The following is a 7495-nucleotide window of genomic DNA, read 5'->3' on the forward strand; positions in this document are numbered from 1 at the left end:
TGTGCATGTGTGTGAGTGTGCATGTGTATATGAGTGTGCATGTGTGAGTGTGCGTGTGTGCATGTGTGAGTGTGCATGTGTATATGTGTGTGAGTGTGCGTGTGTGTATGTGTGAGAGTGCATGTGTGAGTGTGCGTGTATGCAAGTGTGTGTGCATGTGTATATGTGTGTGTGCATGTGAGTGTGCATGTGTGCGAGTGTGTGTGTGCATGTGAGTGTGTATGTGTGAGTGTGCATGTGAGTGTGTATGTGTGTATGTGTGAGAGTGCATGTGAGTGTGCATGTGTGAGTGTACATGTGTGAGTGTGCATGTGAGTGTACATGTGTGAGTGTACGTGTGAGTGTGCATGTGTGAGTGTGCATGTGTGAGTGTGCGTGTGAGTGTGCATGTGTGAGTGCTTGTGAGTGTGCATGTGTGAGTGTACATGTGTGAGTGTGCATGTGAGAGTGCATGTGAGAGTGCATGTGAGAGTGCATGTGAGAGTGCATGTGAGTGTGCATGTGTGAGTGCTTGTGAGTGTGCATGTGTGTGTACATGTGGGAGTGTACATGTGTGAGTGTGCATGTGAGTGTACATGTGTGAGTGTGCATGTGAGAGTGCATGTGTGAGTGCATGTGAGAGCGCATGTGAGTGTACATGTGTGAGTGTGCATGTGTGAGTGTGCATGTGTGAGTGTGCATGTGAGTGTGCATGTGTGAGTGTGCATGTGTGAGTGCATGTGAGTGTGCATGTGTGAGTGTACATGTGTGAGTGTGCATGTGTGAGTGCATGTGAGTGTGCATGTGTGAGTGTACATGTGTGAGTGTGCATGTGTGAGTGCATGTGAGTGTGCATGTGTGAGTGTGCATATGTGAGTGCATGTGAGTGTGCATGTGTGAGTGCATGTGAGTGTGCATGTGAGTGTACATGTGTGAGTGTACATGTGTGAGTGTGCATGTGTGAGTGTGCATGTGAGTGTGCATGTGAGTGTGCATGTGAGTGTGCATGTGTGAGTGTGCAATGAATCAATGAATGTCAGATATTCAGTTTTTGGAATGATCAGACGTTCCTTCAACGAGTTCCACAAATACGACAGAAAAATCAGATGAACAAAAACACTGAAAGCAAACTAAAAACTTATTTAAACCAGAGAGAAAGTTTCCTTCAGTTTGGTTTCCAGACTGGCTGAAGCCTGTTAAACAGGTTAAACAGCAGCACGACGGCTCAAAGCTGCGTCTGCAGGAGGGCTCGGGACGCACGCTCTCCGTCCCGAACCCGATGCGTTCACTGACCTGCTGAAGGAGCGGTGCGTTCACTGACCTGATGAAGGAGCGGTGCGTTCACTGACCTGCTGAAGGAGCGGTGCGTTCACTGACCTGATGAAGGAGCGGTGCGTTCACTGACCTGATGAAGGAGCGGTGCGTTCACTGACCTGCTGAAGGAGCGGTGCGTTCACTGACCTGCTGAAGGAGCGGTGCGTTCACTGACCTGATGAAGGAGCGGTGCGTTCACTGACCTGCTGAAGGAGCGGTGCGTTCACTGACCTGATGAAGAAGGCGGCCGCAGCAGACGGCGGCTGCACGGTTTGGGTGGCGATGCTCTGGGCCGCTGGTTTAACCTCCTGGGTCGTGCTCCTGGTGGTCACATGACCTGCACCTGAGGTCGGACCCTGGCAGAAACAGATGGAAACATGTGACTCAGCGCGTTTCATTCCCTGATCAGCGTCCTGCTGATCCGTCCAGTAGCAGCTCGTTAACTAATTAACTTCCCTTCCTGCTCCATTAGCTTCTGTCTGAGCTAACGTCCCAGCGGACTCCTGTCAGACGCTGTGAATATGAAATGAGCGCTGTTTGTTGTCCCCTCTTTCCTGTACTCTCAGCCCCCAGCTGGTCCAGGCAGATGGCCACCCTTCCTGGTTCTGGTTCTGATGGTTTCTTCCTGGTTCTGGTTCTGATGGTTTGTTCCTGTTCAAAGGGAGTTTTGTCTCTCCACAGTCGCCTCGTGCAGCTCAGGACGGGGATTGGATGTAGATGAAGTTTCAGTACAATCTGTCTGTTCCTGAGCTGGAAACTGTTTTAAACTCTGAATGAACTGAACTCCAATTGGCTTGAATTGGAGTATTATTGAGATGACATTTATTGTAATTCGGCCCTTTATAAATAAAACTGAATTGAATTGAATATCCAAAGTGTTTAAACGCAGTAATTAACGGGACACATGCATTACTAAGAGTTATGCTGTGTGCATCTCCGGCTGGGTCCATCACTGTGGATGAGAAAGCATTGTTTGCTAGCATCTGCTGCTAGCTTACAGCTACATGCTAACCTGTTTCCCTCTGGGATCAACAGAGGACCTATCTGTGTCTGTAAGCTAGCATCTGCTGCTAGCTTACAGCTACATGCTAACCTGTTTCCCTCTGGGATCAACAGAGGAACTACCTGTATCTGTACATGTGTCTGTGCAGTTTGTCCCTCCCTGCTTACCGTAGATTGTAGGAACTCCGGTCTGGAGCATGACACCCTCCACACCCCCTCCAGGTAGTTCTGTGCATTCAGAGGTGTGACGGTGGCGAGGCCTTTGGCTCCGCCCCCTCCCAGGTAAGTGCTCTGGACGCCGCCCCATCCCCACGGGGCTCCGCCCCTCGGCTGCTGCTCGTCGTACGTCCATCTCTGCTGCTTCACCGGCAGCTCGTCGGCCTCCCAGACGCTCTCTGAAGCCGGGGGGGCGCTGGGGGTGGCGGGGCGGGGGGTCATGTCCCTGCTGATGCCCAGAGCCCGACGCAGAGCGAGGCGCCTCAGCTGCTGGAAGGCGGCGCCGCAGACATCGCAGCGGGCGTCAGAAGAAGCGTGGCGGCCACGGCGAGGCCACTGCAGGCGCTGGAGCTTATCGAAGAGGAAGGAGGCGTAGGCCGGGTCCTGGGGGGGGGGGGGGGGGCCACAGAGGAAACAGATGTTAGAGAGTAAAACATCTGGGACGAACAAGGTGAGGGTTCACTGCGTTATGAACGAGGAGGCTCAGGATGAGCAGGATATGAAAGTTAAATCTCTTACAGGAGGTTTAACTGCTGATGGTTCAGCTTTAGGGTCTGAGAGAAGCTCCAAATAACTCATTATTACTACTTATAAATGAGTTATTACTGAGTTATTACTACTTATTAACGAGTTATTACTACTTATTAACGAGTTATTACTACTTATTAAAGAGTTATTACTACTTATAAATGAGTCATTACTGAGTTATTACTACTTATTAACGAGTTGTTACTACTTATTAACGAGTTGTTACTACTTTTTAACGAGTTGTTACTACTTATTAACGAGTTGTTACTACTTATTAACGAGTTGTTACTACTTTTTAACGAGTTGTTACTACTTTTTAACGAGTTATTACTATTTATTAACTCTTACTACTGCTTATTAATGAGTGATTAACTCATTACTACTTATTAACTTGTTATTAACTCAGTAACATTCCTTTAGCTCACTCAGAGGTCAACAGTCAGATGGGGGGGGGGGGGTAATGACCTGTTGCTGAGGAGAACAGAGGCATTCTGGGTATTTAGGCCACGTCGCCTGATGATGAACTTTTATTGAATGTGATTCTTTTTGTTGGTTCCGTTACTCTGAGGGGCCGGTGTCCCCCCCAGTTTGGTTCTGCTGTTGGACTCTCTGAGGTCAGCGTGGCGTTGCTGTTGTTCTGAACCTTTGGACAGTTTATGATGCAGCAGCTGCAGACCCTCCGTCACTATGAGCCGCCCAGCTGCTCAGCCTCAGCACGCCGACGGCTTTACGCCGCAGATTTACAGCCGGGTGTGTCGGAGTGTGACCTCCTGTCAGCACGAGCCAGCGGAGGTCAGAATAACTCCACAGCCGGGCAGACGGAGCCCCGAGCTGCAGCTTTAATGCACTTTCCCACCGGCTGCCAGGACAGACCTGCAGCCGGACCGAACCAGTCCTTCCACTGCTCCGTCAGATTCAGACGCTCCATCAGGAGGTTTTACAGCCTCTCTCTGTGACCTCTGACCTCTGCTGTAGAGCAGCTGGCAGCTTTCAGAGCAGCGAGGCTGCAAACCCCAAAAACTTTAAAGCTTTCCAAACCAACGTCTGAATAAGAGTTCAAACAAACTGGATTCTGCCTCTAAAACAACACTTCTGTAAGAGTTGGGTGAACGCTGACCCCCAACAGGCTGACACACCAGCTGCTGAGTCACATGACAAACGGACCGTAAACACAGAGAAGCACCATGAAAACACCTAAAAACACCTAAAAACACCTAAAAACACCTATAAACACCTAAAAACACCTAAAAACACCTAAAAAACACCTAAAAACACCTAAAAACACCTAAAAACACCTAAAAACACATATAAACACCCAAAAACACCTAAAAACACCTAAAAACACCTAAAAACACCTATAAACACCTATAAACACCTAAAAACACCTATAAACACCCAAAAACACCTAAAAACACCTATAAACACCTAAAAACACCTATAAACACCTAAAAACACCTATAAACACCTATAAACACCTAAAAACACCTATAAACACCTATAAACACCTAAAAACACCTAAAAACACCTATAAACACCTAAAAACACCTAAAAACACCTATAAACACCTATAAACACCTATAAACACCTAAAAACACCTATAAACACCTATAAACACCTATAAACACCTATAAACACCTATAAACACCTATAAACACCTAAAAACACCTAAAAACACATATAAACACCTAAAAACACCTAAAAACACCTATAAACACCTAAAAACACCTAAAAACACCTATAAACACCTAAAAACACCTAAAAACACCTAAAAACACCTATAAACACCTATAAACACCTATAAACACCTAAAAACACATATAAACACCTAAAAACACCTATGAACACCTAAAAACACCTAAAAACACCTAAAACACCTATAAACACCTAAAAACACCTATAAACACCTAAAAACACCTATAAACACCTATAAACACCTAAAAACACATATAAACACCTAAAAACACCTATGAACACCTAAAAACACCTAAAAACACCTAAAAACACCTATAAACACCTATAAACACCTAAAAACACCTATAAACACCTATAAACACCTAAAAACACCTATAAACACCTATAAACACCTAAAAACACATATAAACACCTAAAAACACCTATGAACACCTAAAAACACCTAAAACACCTAAAAACACCTAAAAACACCTATAAACACCTATAAACACCTAAAAACACCTATAAACACCTATAAACACCTAAAAACACCTATAAACACCTATAAACACCTAAAAACACATATAAACACCTAAAAACACCTATGAACACCTAAAAACACCTAAAAACACCTAAAAACACCTATAAACACCTATAAACACCTAAAAACACCTATGAACACCTAAAAACACCTATAAACACCTAAAAACACCTATAAACACCTAAAAACACCTATAAACACCTATAAACACCTAAAAACACCTAAAAACACCTATAAACACCTAAAAACACCTAAAAACACATATAAACACCTAAAAACACCTATGAACACCTAAAAACACCTAAAACACCTATAAACACCTATAAACACCTAAAAACACCTATAAACACCTAAAAACACCTAAAAACACCTAAAAACACCTAAAAACACATATAAACACCTAAAAACACCTAAAAACACCTAAAAACACCTATAAACACCTAAAAACACCTAAAAACACCTAAAAACACCTAAATACACATATAAACACCTAAAAACACCTATGAACACCTAAAAACACCTAAAAACACCTAAAAACACCTAAAAACACATATAAACACCTAAAAACACCTATGAACACCTAAAAACACCTATGAACACCTAAAAACACCTATAAACACCTAAAAACACCTATAAACACCTAAAAACACCTATAAACACCTATAAACACCTAAAAACACATATAAACACCTAAAAAACACCTAAAAACACCTAAAAACACCTATAAACACCTAAAAACACCTAAAAACACCTAAAAACACATATAAACACCTAAAAACACCTATAAACACCTATAAACACCTATAAACACATATAAACACCTAAAAACACCTATAAACACCTATAAACACCTATAAACACCTAAAAACACATATAAACACCTAAAAACACCTAAAAACACCTAAAAACACCTAAAAACAAATATAAACACCTAAAAACACCTATGAACACCTAAAAACACCTAAAAACACCTATAAACACCTAAAAACACATATAAACACCTAAAAACACCTATGAACACCTTAAAACACCTAAAAACACCTATAAACACCTAAAAACACCTAAAAACACCTAAAAACACCTAAAAACACATATAAACACCTAAAAACACCTATAAACACCTATAAACACCTATAAACACCTAAAAACACCTATAAACACCTAAAAACACCTAAAAACACATATAAACACCTAAAAACACCTAAAAACACCTAAAAACACATATAACACCTAAAAACACCTATAAACACCTAAAAACACCTAAAAACACCTATAAACACCTATAAACACCTATAAACACCTATAAACACCTAAAAACACCTATAAACACCTAAAAACACCTAAAAACACATATAAACACCTAAAAACACATATAAACACCTAAAAACACCTATAAACACCTATAAACACCTATAAACACCTAAAAACACCTAAAAACACCTATAAACACCTAAAAACACCTATAAACACCTATAAACACCTAAAAACACCTATAAACACCTATAAACACCTATAAACACCTATAAACACCTAAAAACACCTAAAAACACCTAAACACTAAAACACCTATAAACACCTATAAAACACCTAAAAACACCTATAAACACCTATAAACACCTATAAACACCTAAAACACCTAAAAACACCTAAAACACCTAAAAACACCTATAAACACCTATAAACACCTAAAAACACCTAAAAACACCTATAAACACCTATAACACCTAAAAACACCTAAAAACACCTATAAACACCTAAAAACACATATAAACACCTATAAACACCTATAAACACCTAAAAACACCTATAAACACCTATAAACACCTAAAAACACCTATAAACACCTAAAAACACCTATAAACACCTATAAACACCTAAAAACACCTATAAACACCTATAAACACCTATAAACACCTATAAACACCTAAAAACACCTATAAACACCTAAAAACACCTAAAAACACCTATAAACACCTAAAAACACCTATAAACACCTATAAACACCTAAAAACACCTATAAACACCTATAAACACCTATAAACACCTATAAACACCTAAAAACACCTAAAAACACCTATAAACACCTAAAAACACCTATAAACACCTATAAACACCTATAAACACCTATAAACACCTAAAAACACCTATAAACACCTATAAACACTATAAACACCTAAAAACACCTATAAACACCTATAAACACCTAAAAACACCTAAAAACACCTATAAACACCTATAAACACA

This window comes from Odontesthes bonariensis, chromosome 24, assembly GCF_027942865.1.
Source record: "Odontesthes bonariensis isolate fOdoBon6 chromosome 24, fOdoBon6.hap1, whole genome shotgun sequence".
Lineage (NCBI taxonomy): Eukaryota > Metazoa > Chordata > Actinopteri > Atheriniformes > Atherinopsidae > Odontesthes > Odontesthes bonariensis.